Genomic DNA, 15,426 nt, shown 5'->3' on the forward strand with positions numbered 1-15,426 from the left:
CAGCTGTCTTTTGTCAAGTGGGCAGTTTGCCTTATCTCTCTTTCTGAGCACTCACTCCCACTCCTCCCTCGAGAGGAGACATCTGCTGAGAACAGGCTATTGAATGTCACTGCATGACAACAGGCTATTGAATGTCACTGCGTGACTGATAAGAACTATAACATCCCACTGTGAGATGCTCTGCCCAGAGGGAGGAGCCAAGCATTGCTACCCAGATATAATCCAGAGGTTTTGAGACACCAGCACGGCTTTCTCCACTGGATTCCCCAGAGGAACAGCAGCTCTCTCTTCTTCTACTGGATCTTCAGAGGAAGAATACATCCTTCTCTACAGATCCCCCTTGCTCCAACAGAACCACACCTGACACTTCAGGAGGGCTGCAGCCACATTTCCAATTGGATTGCCACCAACTCCCCACAGGGTGTCAGCTTGGGTTCTGACTCTGTCAGTGTTGTTCTAGTGTAACGCATTGTTTATTTTATCCATTTTTTTTCCTTACCTATTAAAGAACTGTTATTTCCTGCTCCCATATTTTTGCCTGAGAGTCCCTTAATTTAAAATTTATAGCAATTGAGAGGGGTGGGGAGGGTTTACATTCTCCATTTCAGGGGTGGCTCCTGCCTTCCTTAGCAGACTCCTGTCTTTCCAAACCAAGACAAAAACCTTTGACTATACAGGATCTTTTGGATCCATTGTCCCTCAAACAGGTCAGTGTGTGACCCCGTAGTAATGCCAAGTTACAAAGAGCAGCACAAATGACACAAAGAATACATGGCCAAAGAGGAAGAGGAGAGGCCCAATGAGAAAAGGATGTGGTGAGACACTGGCACATCGAGTGAGCTGCACTCCCATAATCTCTAGGCTAGCAGGTCCTGGTCTCACATTCTTCTCTTAGTTTATTAAAATTTCATTCATTTATTTATTTATTTAATTTTTTTTATCCTAAAAAATATATACAATTAAAAATATGTCATCAAATTTTAAAGATACAATCAAAATACTTTAATTCATAACTACATCTAAAGATCAGAACATATGTACAGCTGTAACTATGAAGCCTAACACATTAATCCTATTCTTCAAACACTCTCCATACAGGTGGCAGCTTCTTCCTGAGCTTGGAGGACAGAGAGCTCTTCTGGATGGGAGGCGAGGACTTTGTGGGTGAGGGAACATCTGAATTGTCCTGAGAAAACTTCTCGGTAAGACTGTAACCAGTCAGATCTGCAAAGTGGAGACACAAAGTTAAACAGAGGCCTCCATGCAAATGTAAAGCAGCCAAAGCTCCCTATTTAATGGGACACATTTCCTGGAAATGTCTAAACAGCTGCACAGGGAAACATGCTCCTGCTGGCAGACACTGAGGCAGGCCAGGGCACAACCCTGAGCCACTTGCCCAGAGCTGGCACAGGCACAGCCTGGCCTCTGGGCTGCCCTGGGACAGCAGGGAGCCCCGAGCCCTGTGCTCTCCAGGAATGGCTCAGCTGCACATGCACCCTCCTGCTCCTCTGCCTGCCCCACAGCTCAGCAGCCCCACAGCTCCAGGGGCACTGGCAGCAGCACAGCTCATTGCAGGGGCACATGCAGGGCACAGCTGTTCCCTGGCAATGTGCACAGCCTCTCTGGGCTGCCACAAGACCCTTCCTCCCAGCAGAGATTGGCCCAGCTCCCCCCTCACCTCTGTGTGAGGCTGAGCCCTGACTGCCCTTCACCTTGTCCTCCATCTGGAGCTGCTTCATGCCCCCCATGCCATGACTAGGAAGGGCAATGGAGAGAGTGGGAGCAGATGCACACCCTTCCTTAGGATTTAGTCATTTTTGGAACAGCTCAAAAGGCAAATTCAGAGATGTCCGACTCAGCGCTTCCTCAGCTTTCTGGGGAACATCTTGCCTTCACCAGCCCAACAGTTTGGAGAGGTTTTGCTGTACATGTGGAGGCTTGCTGGCAGCACATTTCTTCAGCTGGGTGCCCATCACCTTGAAGAGGGCAGAGGCGAGCTTGGTGGCCACGGTGCGGACGTTGGCGCTCCACACAGGCAGCGCCTTGTTCCCCAGGAAGGACCAGAGCACGGGCAGGGCGTCGCGCTGGATGACTTCAGGGCTCCTGGCATGAACCCCCTGCACAAGCACTGCCGGGACAGAGACACAGCTCCTTACCCACCAGCCTCACTGCAAACAAGGATCTACCTCTGCTTTTGCTTCTTGCAAGCCTCTCTGGCCAAGATCAGCAAAATAGCACCCACAGCCCCTTGGTCCAGAAAAGGGCAAAGCAGCTGAGCATCCTGGAAACAGAACCACCAACCCCTCAGGACTAATTGCTCCAACCACCACCTTGTCCCTGTGGCAGACTTCCTACCTTTACTAAATTATTTCACAATCTCTTTCTGTATGAACAATGAATGAAATGTCCAACTGCCTTTTATTTCCATTAAGAAGTTGTCTAAACCCACACTTGAAGATTTGGAAATGCACCATAGCAAGGAAATTGAGAGATTTCTAATAAAAGGGACGATTCAATTTTTCTAACTTTGATGTCAAGTGCCAAATGTCTAATCTGGCTCTTCCCTTTGCTCAGTGGCACACAGCAAAGGGCAGGATTAGAACACACCTCAAAACTCCAGCCCACCAGAGATGGCTGCTGCGTGACAGTTGGATGAGAAACATCAGTGACCAGCTGGTGTCTTTGGCAGAATGCTTTTGGGGCTTCCAACAAAGAGCTGTTTCAAACCTCAGGGTGTCTTAGGGAATTACCCAGACCCCATTGCTGTGGCATTTGAGCATCTCCACATTTTAATGCCACTTCCCCTCCCAATGGTAATGGCATTTTTTCTTATAATGTCCACTGAAATAGGGGCATAGAGAAAGAAAAATGCTACACAGGGGACTGAAATGTAACCAAAACACGAGTGTTTTCTCAAATTGTCTCTGGAATCTCTCTGCTCATTTTCTGAACTGAACTGTATCAAACACAGACAAAAAGTTACTACCAACAGGCTTCTTGCATGGCAGATTTGGCTGAGAGATCAAAACCTGAAATGCTCTGGAGACCGTTCTTATTTTCTGATCAGACAAAATGTTATCTAGCAGCCATTTACAATTCTGTGGTGAAAGAGACTTCATTTTCTCTATGCTGTTAATCCACCAGCAGTCATCAACATTGAAAGAGCTCCTGCAAGTACCCAAAACCAATTCTGCTAAGCAGGAAAGGGTTATGGTACCCATTTTAAAATGGGAATTCATTTGAGTTTAAATGCAATTAAAGACATCAGTGACTATTGAATGTGAGGAACAGCTGTCTGTTCCTATTAAATCTCAGAGAGAACATCTGCTTTTTCTAAAGTAGTCCTAATTTATGGATAATTCCTTTATTTGAAAAAGAGATCAAAAGAACTGTTAAACTAAATTCCCTATTGCTGGAGATCTACTGTATTCAAATGCTCTTTAAAGGGCCTTTGACAGTCCCAATCTCTGAACATGCCCTTTTGAGATTCCTAATGAAGACACAAAGTGTATTAAACCTTGCATTGAAAGATGTTGGCATAATTACAGTGGATTTAGCCCCAGTTAAAGCAAGGCTATCAATCATCTTCTCTACTATATATGGAGATTATCCTTTTTCCATTCCTTTGCTATTGCTGCCATAGCAAGCTCCTCTGAGGAATCAATTATCAGCTGCATTTGTAGCATTTTGGACAGCGCTGACACAGGCAGACACAGTTTGCACACCCTGAAAGGCTCAGTCCAAGGCCACTGTGACAGCATAGGCAGGGAGCCTCAGCACTCTGCTTCTGTCCTGAGCCCCAGAGGCTGCCTTGCACTAAACCCGTGCCTCTGATACCTCTGTTGAGTTTTGGCCTAAGCTGTGACCCCCGCACAGGATCTGCACGGTTCAGCCTCAAAACTTTCCAAGAGAAAAACAAGAATTCTGTGAGGACAAAACAAACCAATGCCCTGAAACAGAATTGGCCACCATTTCCCCTCAAAGATCACAGATGTCCCTTGAGCTTCTGAGAAAGGAGCCAGCTGGGGCATTTTTAGCCCCTCCCTTTGCTGGAGGTGGTTCTGAGATGCCCCAGTGAGAGCTCAGCCCCAGGCCCAGCGCTGCCCCCATCTCAGATGCTGCCCAGCTCTGCAGCAGCCAGGGAAAACCTGCCAAACCCACCTGCCTTGGCCATGGGGCAGCAGGGACAAGCTCAGCACCTCCTGGTTTGGAGGAGCTGCTCTGCTGTCTGCTCACAGGCATTCCCTGTAAATACTCCCTGGGAAGAGCTCTTGGCTCAGAAGGGGAGGCCATACCTGTGATACACCCGGTAACATCCAGCAGAGCTTGGCCACTCAGGTGATTCCACTGGTAGCTGAACTCTTTGAGCAGTGACACTTTATCTACAAGGGAAACACATGTTTCTGCTCACTTTTCTCAGGTCACAGGAGAAAGGACAGTGGGGAGGGAAAGGGCAGGGCCAACCCCATTTTATAAAATCAAGTACATTTGTGCTCATATTTGAATCCTTTTCTTCTTTCCTTCCAGCCTGCTTGGCAGGGTTTTAAATTCCAAAAGAAAAGCTCTCCTTTCACATTTGTAAATCCAAACTTGTCTGCTGTAGCAGGAGCTGTGTTAAAACATTACACATCAGGGACCTCAGGAGTTCAGTCACATGGAAGCAGTGAAAAGGTTCTGCATTCCAGAGCAAAAAGGAAGAGCCCCATACTTGGGACACAGAAAGACGCTGAGTCAGGCAGTTCCTGAGTTCACAGAGCAGCTGGGGAGGAGAAAGTGGAAACTCCTCTTGAAGACCTGCCTCTTCAACACTCATTTTTTCAGGCATATTCCCCCAGTGCAGCATTCTCAGAGCTGACATAAATCTGTGTGGCAAAGGAATTTAGAGCAGCCCTTGCCTATGTAGTTAATTGCTGTGGCCATTTTGCCCCATGCAAAACAACATGTGGAACAAGGCATCATTGACAGCTGGGTTTACACCTGTTTGTTCTAAAGAAATGAACTTGGTGAATCATAAGTTCCACTTTGAAAATAGAAGACAAAGAGAAAAGTGAAAAATAGGCAGCTAATGCCTCTAATGTAGAGCCTTGCAGGTGGGCTGCCCTGCAGAAGCTCTGATGGGTGACTGTCCCTTCATGCCAACAGCAAAGCTGTTCATTTGGGAAGTCAGACGGGGCCCAAGCAAACTCCAAACCCCCTTTGCCTCTGAAGTGTAGCAGAGCTGTAGTCCAGGACTTGCTCTTCAGACAAGCAGCACAGAGCCAAGGGCTCGTGGGACTGTTGGGAAATGCTGATCCCATTCCAGCCTGTTGGGGATGGTGCATAAGGGCTGCACCTGCACAGCCCCTGGTGGGTGTCAGCTGGAGCGTTCCACAGACAAGAGCAGCTGTCAAGGCACTCAGCGCTCTCTTGTGCAGGAGAGACAGAGACGAAGTTGAGGAGAGTCCCTGCCAGGGCTCAGCCTTACCCAAATGAGCAATGGATTCTTCCAGTGCTTTCACAGCTGCCCCACGAACCCTGGGATCCTTTGAGTTCAGGTTCTTTGTTATTCCTTCCACCAAAACAACGATCACCGGGCTCAAGGCATCTTTCAGGGCTCCTGTGATTTCAGCCAGCACGTCCAGCGCCCTCTGCTTCACTTTCTTGTGGCTGTCAGATATTCTCAGGACAAAATAATCAAAAATCTGTGAAGAGAACAAGCAATGTGAAAGCTGGATTCAAATGTCCTTGTTTGAAGAGTGGATGTAGCAGTCAGCAATGTCAAAGATGAAAGTGATCCTTTCTGTCAGGTCAGCCCTCGCTTGCACAATTTCACTGTTTTCCTGTGGGCCACTCACTGCAATGGTGGCACAACCTCATGCTGGTTGAAAGATTTTCTTCTGTTTTCTGGAGGTTTGGCTGGGGACAGAATAGTTCCTATGGTATTTCTCTCCATCTATAAATCATTAAATCAATTCCATTTACTAATGCTAAAGACAACCTTTGCTTTCAATGCAAGCAGATGTTTACAATGCCCAGTTTTCCATACAGTTGCCTCAAGTGCTGAGGGCAGTTATGATTTTGCCAAAATTATAGCTGGAGGAGATCTAAGTTTTCTTTTGTTTGACTCAGAGCCAGTGTCTGGAGAAGTGCAGGGCTCTGATCAACTCTTCCAGGATCCAGAGCATTTCTCTAAGTAACAGGTGGACTTCTGAAATGAAATGTGCTGTTCAGCTCTCATTAGAGCAGGTTCAGTCCCTTGACAGCCACATTATCAGGCACCTTTCCCTGGAAAACGGGAAAAAGCAGCTACTGGAAGGAAAAGGCAGAGATGAGTCCTTAGTTCTTTTCCTCCTTTTCCAAAGAGAAAAAAAGACCCCCAAAAAGGGTGAGCACTGTCTTTACTAAGAGGAATAGGAACAAGGATGGAAATGAGTAGCCAGAGCTGTGCCTGCGTAAGACAAGATGGAGTATATAGAATTGTTGTTTTTGAAAAAACAACTGGGTCTAAACCAACCCAGCCTGATACTTCTCTTCCCTATGCAAATCCATTTTTGGTCTAGAGAACAATTGCCATGCTTTCAGGAGCTGGATTCCCTTCACTTAACCCAACTGGCAGTAGGAGAGAGCAGCAGTTACACCAGCAGAAAATTCTGCCATCATCTGATGAACGGTAGCAATAGGCACCTGCCAGACAAATACAGCTGGACTGAAATAACTTGTCCTGAAGCCTGGACCTGAATTAAATTTGTCTGGGTAAGAAGGACCAGCGTGTCCCAAACAGCCAGGACAGAGTGCCAAGACACACTGAATTAACTTTACTGCTACAGGCTTAGGAAAGGAACTAAAGGAAAGGAGCAGTGAAGATACCCTACATACCTGGGTAATGTTAGTGGAGATGAGCTGGGGGCTGGTTTTGCACAGGTCTCGGAGGAGTTCCACTCCTTCCATCCTTGTCTGAAACCCCTTGGCTTCCAGGAGATGGTAAAGCTTCTGGAGCAGCTCCGTTTCATCCACAGCTGGAGGTGACGTGACCTGGGCTTTTGCATGGTGTAGGAGGTGTACATCAGAGGGAGATTTCACCCTGGAAAATAAAACCAAATGAGGACCTGGTGGTGATAATTATCGTAGCATGGCATCCCCATAGTGGAAATAATTAGCATTGACTCCATGATTCCAGTAGGCTGATCAATCACTTTATTATACTATACTATACTATACTATACTATACTATACTGAAACTCATCGCCCTTACAGACAGTCTGATACAGACAGACCAGATTGGTCAATTGAATCCAAAACACCATCACCAATGGCCAGTTAAGAAATGACCCTTTGGTAAACAAGTCGCCATGACACATTCCACATGTTCACAACAACAGGTGCAGCAAGTGAAGATAAGAATTATTTCTCACTCTTTTCTCTGATCTTCTCACAGCCTTCCCCAGGACAATGCCTGGGAGAGTTGTGCCTGCTGCTCTCTATGGACAGAGCTGCAGCCACAGACAATACCTTCAGTTAATTGTGAGCAAAACATCTTGGGCAGCTTTCCTAATTATGTGATTTCAAGCAGGAAAATCATGAGGCTCTGAAGAACAACGTGGACCTCATGGCAATCATTACTGGAGACAATCTGCCAGTGACATTCTCACCAGTGCTCACTCAGGAAAACCAAGGATGAGATGCATCTGATCTTACTTCATATGGCTTCCAGGGCACACAAGTCACATTGCTTTGTGGAGAAAGAGAGACACTATTTCCAAGTTTAAATGCCTCCTCATATGGGATGTGTGTGTCTTAGAATAAGGAAACTCATCACTCTGGAGAAGTGTCTCTACAACCAGGCATGACAATCTGGAAAAGTAGCTCAGATGCATTCTGAACAGATAAACAGGGCCATATTTGAAAGATTAAGAAAATCAGTAACAGAAATACAAACAAAAGCCAGACATCCCAGAACTACGCTCACATTTCATTTGCTTCCCTAGAGACCAGATTCACAGCTTAACAACCCCACTGAGAACAATTCTCCTGATCAACCTGTCTCTTCCATGAGCACAGGAAGATGCTAGCTGTGCTACTGAGGCATGTGGTCACTTTCCTGCCACTGCTGAGCAGGACAGAGCTAAATAAATCCCCTCTGCTATCAGAGGAGAACAGGTACAAGTGGTTCTGCAGCTGCCATGAAGAGACAGCAAGGAGCAATTCCTGTTTTAAATGCTGGTTGCAGCACAGAAATAAACGAAACATGCTGTCCATCAAGCAAATTACATGAAGTACAGGAATATCAAGACAAAAAGTCCACATTCAGACACCTGTTGACTGAAGTTGTTCAGGGATTGTCTTGCTCTTTGCTACTCAAACTTGGTACTGTATGAGGGTAAGAAAGCATGATTTAGCCAGGCCAAAGCACATGGATGAGAACTGCATCTTTGTGGAATGGCATCTTTCTTCCAGACTGAGATTTCTCATCACAACACCCATCTGAAGAAGACTCCACTCAGATGAAAAAAAGCCCTGGTTGAATTTACTTGTCCCAAGTCAGGCAGCAGAGACTTGACCCTCTCACAACCTCCACAACACTGCCCTTGCCACTGCACTGGATTGTCTGAGCTGCATCCAATGGGTGTCTTTTTGTCTCTCAATTTTTGTAGAAAGCCCTCCAGAGAAGTTGTGGTCAGCACAATGCAGAAGTAGACATTTTTTATCCTAGAGCATTTGTAGGGAAAGGAAACCATCTGTGGCGTTGGTCATCTCTGCCAGAAATATTTTCCTGAGCAAGAGACATGTAAAGCTTGTTACGTGCTTTGTCACATCTGACAAAAGTGCTCAGTACCGTTTGCTAGCAGACAATGTGGCCTGGGGCTCCTTTGAGCCATCGTTCCTCTCCTTCACCGGCTCCTTGACAGATGGGCCTTCAGCCTTCTGGTTTTCCATCCCCTACAAAGACATAGAGAAACCCAATCAATCTTAAGAATATAAAACAGGAAATTCCCAGTTTAAAATACAAGTTAGAACCAGGATCACTGCTACCAAGGCTTAGGGAAACATTTCCTAACTTACAGATGGAAACAGACCAGAGATTCAGTGATGCCAACTCTTTGTTTTCAACAGCCCAAGGCAGATTATGGATGCTACCAGTCTGAGCAGCAATCTAAAATCCCAAATTCCTTAGTCTTGAGCATAAGTGGGAGTAATGCAAACTGGCAGGCAATGAGTGTTCATGAAGGAAGCAGCAGAAAAAACTGGACTCTTTGGGGGTTGGCCCATTGTGTTGGAAGTTGATTTGGTTCAACACTCACTCTCCCTGTGCCTGCACAAAGGCAGGCTCCCTTCTGTAAGATTAAAAAAATAAAATCCTTCCCATCAAACAAACAAAGGATTTTCCAGTGGATGCTGCTGAATTCACCAAGCTTCTTCCAGCTCCACAGGGCTGGACAGCAGGGCAGTATTCCCAAAAGACAGACAGTAATTGTAGTAACTAGGATTGACCTGGACATCTTTTGTAAATTTGGAAATTTTCTTGGCACTACTACTTCCAGTGTCCTTTGCAAAGACTCTGTTATCTTCAGAAGCACAATTCTCACTTAATTGCTTTACAGGGGGCAGAGTAGGGAGAGCATGGTGGGGGCCTATGCTTAAATGTAAACCCATTTTCTCCTCTTTCCCTTTCCTCTTTGTGACCGATATTGAAAACATTCAAAACCCCACCTTTTCCCTAATAATATCAGTTCCTTTGTGGTCTGCAGATGAACAGGCTGAGGATTAACAGCTCATTCCCAGGAGCAAAATGATTCAGCAGAAGAGGAATGAGCTAAAGACAGATTGGGTATGTTTGATCTCATATTAGCAGTGGCAATACTTGCACAAGGGAGACATTTCTCCTGCCAAGCACTTACTTTCTTCTTAATTCTTGTCAGAATATCTTCCAGGTCACGGGGGGGAAGAGATTGTTTCAGAAGCATTTTAAATTGTTGATGACTGAGCAACATCTTCACCATCTCCTGTCCATAATGCCTAAGGAAGGAAGGAAGGCAGGAAGGAAACAAAAAACAAAAGTAAAACACAGGAAAAGTGTTAACAGAAGAGGCTGATGCCTTAAACTCATCAGGTGCAATCCCTGCATGAGAAGGCATTACCTACTCAGCAAAGAGGGAGATTTACCTCACTTGACACTGCACAGTGAAGTACAGAGCTGAACACAAGAGGCAAGAGGAGAATGTGGGGCAACAGAAAAATATAATTTCACTCTGAAACTGAGGGTGTGCTTCTGTGGCATCAAAGGATCCCAGTGACCAAGCAAAACACACCTGCTTTGTTGTCAGAGCCTGTTAGCAGTGTCTTGCTGCCATTGCACAATAATTTGCCTTTCTTTAACTGGCAGGGAAGCCAGGACAAAACACCTCATGCGATTATTTTATACTATGTGTATGCACAGAGACAGCTAGTTGCTCTGGTGTTCTTGGCAGCTATTAATGGCAATTTCATCATCAAGGAAGGGGATTTTAGTGGTTTGGGTTGATTTTGCCACTAGGAAACCACAGTTTTCTTCAAGAAGAAATGTGGAGCTCACTGAGCCATAGATAACAGCATTCTAGAAATCTTCAGAACAGGTTTAGAAGGTCGGAAAAGATTGGCTAAAGACCCCTGACATATTTCTAGGATAGTCTGAAGTTAATGAGAAATGCATGTTTGGGATCCTTCAGTGATGAACATTAGCCAACACTTTGCCTTTCTGTTGTGCACCTAAGGCAAATCAAAACTGTTGGACTGGCTGATCTGAGCTCTTTTGATCTCAGTAAAGAATCCTTCAAGCCACAGGAAAAAGTTGGCTATGTTCCTTTTTGCTGGCCAACCTAAGGTTTCCCAGTACAGCCATTTGCCCAGGCAACCCAGACCAAGCAGTGGTCACAGTGCCAAGGCTGACAGAGCTCAAGAAGAGTTTGGACAATGCTCTCAAGCACATGGAGTGACTCTTAGGGTCACTGCACATGGCCAGGAGCTGGACTCGATGATTCTGATGGGTCCCTTCCAAGTTAGCATATTCCATGATTTTATGACCCTTATTCACAACGTGAGGTAAGTTCACATTCCCTTTAGTTTCCACTCTTGTGTTGTTTCACCTTTATAGCCAGACACAAAACGGTTTTCCTGTTTTGGGAGGTGAAATGAAGATCATTACCTTGTGTCCTTGTGACAGTCCTGAGCAAGCTTCCCTGCCACGTGTGGCAGCCTCTCAGCCCTGGGTGTGCCTGCGAGCTTGGTGACTCCAATTCTCTCCATCAGGGACAGGAGCAGTTGGGCCGCACACTCGCGCACCGGGGCGTGGCGGCTGCTGGGGAGGAGAGAGCAAACCCTGGGCACAGGGACAAGGAGCAGCAGCAGCGCCGGCCTTGGCCAGAGCTGCTCCCTGCCCTTGCTGGGGGAAGGAGCCTGGGCTCTCCCTGCCCCTTCAGACACCTGCAGAAGGTTCTGGCCTCAGCTAAACACCAAGTTAGCACTGTACACAAGGCCTGCCTGCATGGAAGAGGGAGGAATTCAGTCTCCCTGCACTGTCTGATACTCAATTTCTTTCACAGTATTTACTCGGAGAAAGATTAAAGAAATAGATGACATGAATAATTTAGAAATTAGAGACAATTGATGCTGATCCATCAGAGAGCACCCAGTACACAGAGCTGCAGCAGGATTGAGGCTCTTTCCACCCATTTATCCCCAAATCTGCAGACCTTTGGAAAACAACAAATGCAGGGAAAACATATTGTGGGCCATGAAGTTGCAGAATATCCAGCAATGCAGCCTGTTTCTTCTGTGGGGCTTGGCAATGGATCCATCTGAATGTTTTACCCTATTGCAAAGCTGAGGAAAGGGTGGCAGGCAGTTTAGCCAGGCTGTCCTGTTCTAGAGAGTGTCTCTTGGGAACTATCAGGCCCAGCACCAACATTTAAGGCAGCATTTGCTCCAACTGTCCCATGGCAGTCAGCCTGTGAAGGTGCCTGCAAAGTGATTCATCATCTCAAGGCTAACATGAAACATCAGTTTGAAGAGAAAGCAGAGCTCTGAGGCCAGGACAGTCATACAAGACTCCTTTGGCAGGAGCTGCACCTGCAGTGCAGGCTGTGCCACACCCAGCAGATTGTCCCCCATGTGCTCCACACTCCAGCAAGGACACTCCTCATTTTTCAAGTTAATGGCATCATGAGGAGACATGGTTTTCCCAGGGCCTCTGTGGTTAGCACTGTGAAATACCAAACACTGCTCACAGCTGCAATTGCAATTGTCCCTCTTCCCACAAAAGCACAAGGCTCTATCCATGGCCTTTGCAGGCACTTTCACTTCCCCATCAGTCACCACATCTAGGAAACTCTGACAGACTGGGAGAACTCCAGGAAGCAGCAGGAAGCTGAGTCAGAGGAGCTTTAGTTTGGATATCAGGAAAAAGGGGTTTTCACCCAGAGGGTGGTTGGGCACTGGAACAGGCTCCCCAGGGCAGTGGTCACAGCACCAAGCCTGACAGGGCTGAAGGAGCATTTGGACAACAATCTCAGGCACTTGGTGTGACCCTTGGGCTGTTCTGGGCAAGGCCAGGAGCTGGACTCGATGGTCCTGATGGGCCCCTTCCAACTCCCCATATTCTACACTTCTGTGATTCTGAGAACTAATGGGCTGCAGGAGGGCAGAAATAGGTGACAAGAGGAAAGAAGTGAGGTTGGTTGGAGAATCAAGTCACTGAGTCCACAGAAGATGCAGGATACAGGACCCTTCCCTCCCAGCATTCCCATTCTCTCTCTCATCCCTTCTCGCTCCCACACACACAAAGGTGAAGAATATCACTAAAAGAAAAGAACTTACTTCACTCCCATGTCCATGAGAGCAGTCATTGCTCGTGCAGGAGTCACATGCTCCACCATGATCCCCAGGGTCTGACTGGCTGCTTTCTGAACAAATTCTGGCGAGCTGGACACCATCTGGAGAAGGACCCGAGCAACCTCATCCACCTCAGCATCCATGTCCTTCTTCAAGGTCATAAAGAGCTCTCCCAGAGTGACAACGGCAGAGTAGGACACCTTGGACCGGAGGTTGGTCACCTGGGGAAGTCATGACGGGAAACATAAGAATCACCTTGAAAAGAAAACCAGTTGGCTTCAACAGAAGTCCCAGGAAATGACCACACATCCCACTGTTTCCAGAGGAACATAAAAGAACAAGAAGAGCAGGAGAGCACAAGCACAGAAAGGCACTTACTCTGGCACCAATTTCTGGCCTCAGACCTGCTCACTGCAGGCCTAAAATAAGAATTTCATTGGGTGCTTAACCCTTCTAAAATGTCCACAGCTTTGATTTTAGGCCATTTTACTAGAAAATTAAATTAAGATCTGCTTTCAAATAATAAATACACAAGTCATAAAGACAAAAGAATCATGTGCTCCTGTTCAAAAAAGCAACACCAGCAGTTGAAGCACTCAGCCAGGAAACAGAAAACACAGGTTCAGTTCTGCAGAATAATTTACAGTGTTGAATTACAACTTGGGCAGAGACTGGGACTCTGGCAAACAACATCATTAGTGTCTCAGTTTCTGCATTTGCACATTGCATTATAAGGGCACCACACTCAAAGATGAGTGTCAGATACCCGACCTGCCAGTAAATACAGCTGCATGTACCCACAGATCCTACAGATAGCTGACAGACATTGGAAATATCAGGTCTAAAACTAGAAATGAAGGCAGACCCTGAGCACACCTGGAGATGAGCAAGCACATACCTACTCTACACACCATGTATGAAGTATGGGGGCAATTCAGAACAATGTTCTCACCTCGCTGGTAACTGCCAAGCAAACCTCACGAAGTCGACAAAGCAGGACCTCTGAATGGGACCCAGCCAGGTGTTGGATGGTGAAAAGTCCCTTCTCCTTCAGCTCCCTGAAAGGCAGAAGATTGATTTTTCTCTCCACCAAGGCAGCACCCTCTGAAATGACCAGGCTGGCAGCTCAGTTGAACAATGGGAGGTGCTTTTTATGGATTGCTTAATGAAATTGTGGAACGCGTTGCCCCAGGATGTGTTGGCTGTCAAAAGCATACACAAACCCAAGAGGCAAAGAGAGGGGTTTCAGAGTGGCCATTTCAGAAGACAGTCTTTCTGAAATCTCTGGCACATGAGGCCCCTCTGTCACTGCTTCCAAGAAGCTGTGAGACCGGGCCGTGCTGCTGTTTGTTGTCACCTCCCTGTACCTGTCCCTGAGACACAGTGCCACCGGGCTGTTATTGGGGCATTTTCCTTCTTTGTCAGCCCCAGCAGGCATTCAGCAGGGAGAGTCTGCACTGCCACTCTGGAGCTGAGTTTCCACTCTACAATCTAGGCCTCTCTGTCACCCCCTCCACTCCACATCACACATTCCCCAAAAAAGCCAGCAGGATGTCCTAGGAGATTCCACCCCTGGGCAACAGCTGTGGAAACTCTGGCTTTTCCCAAAAACCCCTACCTAAAACAACCCCCACAACAGCAACAGGATATTTAAAAGGTGCAAACAACTCTGTCTCTGAGCACTTGCTTTGTGCAGGCCATCAGCCACAGGAAGGTCTGTGAGGCATCAGGGCTCCAGCCCAGGGCTGGTGACCAATCCCATGGGCAAACCTGAGTGTCATCCGGACCCCCCACACCTGCAGAAGCTCTCTGCACCTCACAAGACACCAAAGAGAAATGGGGAAGAGAAAGCAGAAGAGAAAGGGCAAAGCAAAGGTGACTGCACAAGGAGATGCATCGTGGCAGATTTTTCATGCTTATCCCAGTGGGAATGGATTCCTTGCCCCTGTGTGAATGAAGCATCCAGCAGAGAGTGACCAAAAAGCCATCAAAAAGAAAACCAATATCAGCTAACATTTGTACAGTTATCACCTCTGGCTGTGTATAATTTTGGGACACATGGTGAGTATTGGCAAAACATCTCAGGTCCATATGAAGCAGTGAGTAGGAAGAAGTTGAATTCCAAAAGTGCAAAATACCTAGAGGATTTCCTTTCTTCTTCCTTCTCTTCTGCCATTGAGCCCTTCAGGAGTAATGGCAGGCTGAGGAACTTGAAAGCACAGCTCAGTCCATTTCTCAGAAAAAGGAGTTCCCTGGAACTGCTTCTGGAACTGCCATGCAGGAGGTCATGGGGAGACCCTGTCACCTGCCATTGCTGTCAGCAGTGGGAGCAGAGAGGATCCTACTCAGTCCCACTGGGCCGGTGGCCCAAGGCACCCAAATCTCTACACTCAAAACTTCTGCCATCCTGCTTCTGCCTGATTTGCCTTCTGCCTGATTTGCCTTTAGCCAGCAAATCAACTCCTTCCAGAGCTTTCTCTCTTCCCTCAAGGTTTCCTTTGCAGCTCCATGGAGCAGCAGGCAAAGCAAGGAAACAGCACAGAGCTGCTGCAGCTGCAGCACTGCTGCAGAGAAAGGCCAAGA

The 15,426-nt window shown here is 46.9% G+C and overlaps 1 protein-coding gene across 1 annotated transcript in view; it reads left to right on the forward strand.

Moving 5' to 3' along the window:
* LOC141731337 (uncharacterized) overlaps positions 1-15,426 on the forward strand; it is a 306,819-nt gene that overhangs the window by 221,196 nt on the left and 70,197 nt on the right. The window lies entirely within an intron of this gene.

The sequence above is a fragment of the Zonotrichia albicollis genome, chromosome 20 (genome assembly GCF_047830755.1).
Source record: "Zonotrichia albicollis isolate bZonAlb1 chromosome 20, bZonAlb1.hap1, whole genome shotgun sequence".
Lineage (NCBI taxonomy): Eukaryota > Metazoa > Chordata > Aves > Passeriformes > Passerellidae > Zonotrichia > Zonotrichia albicollis.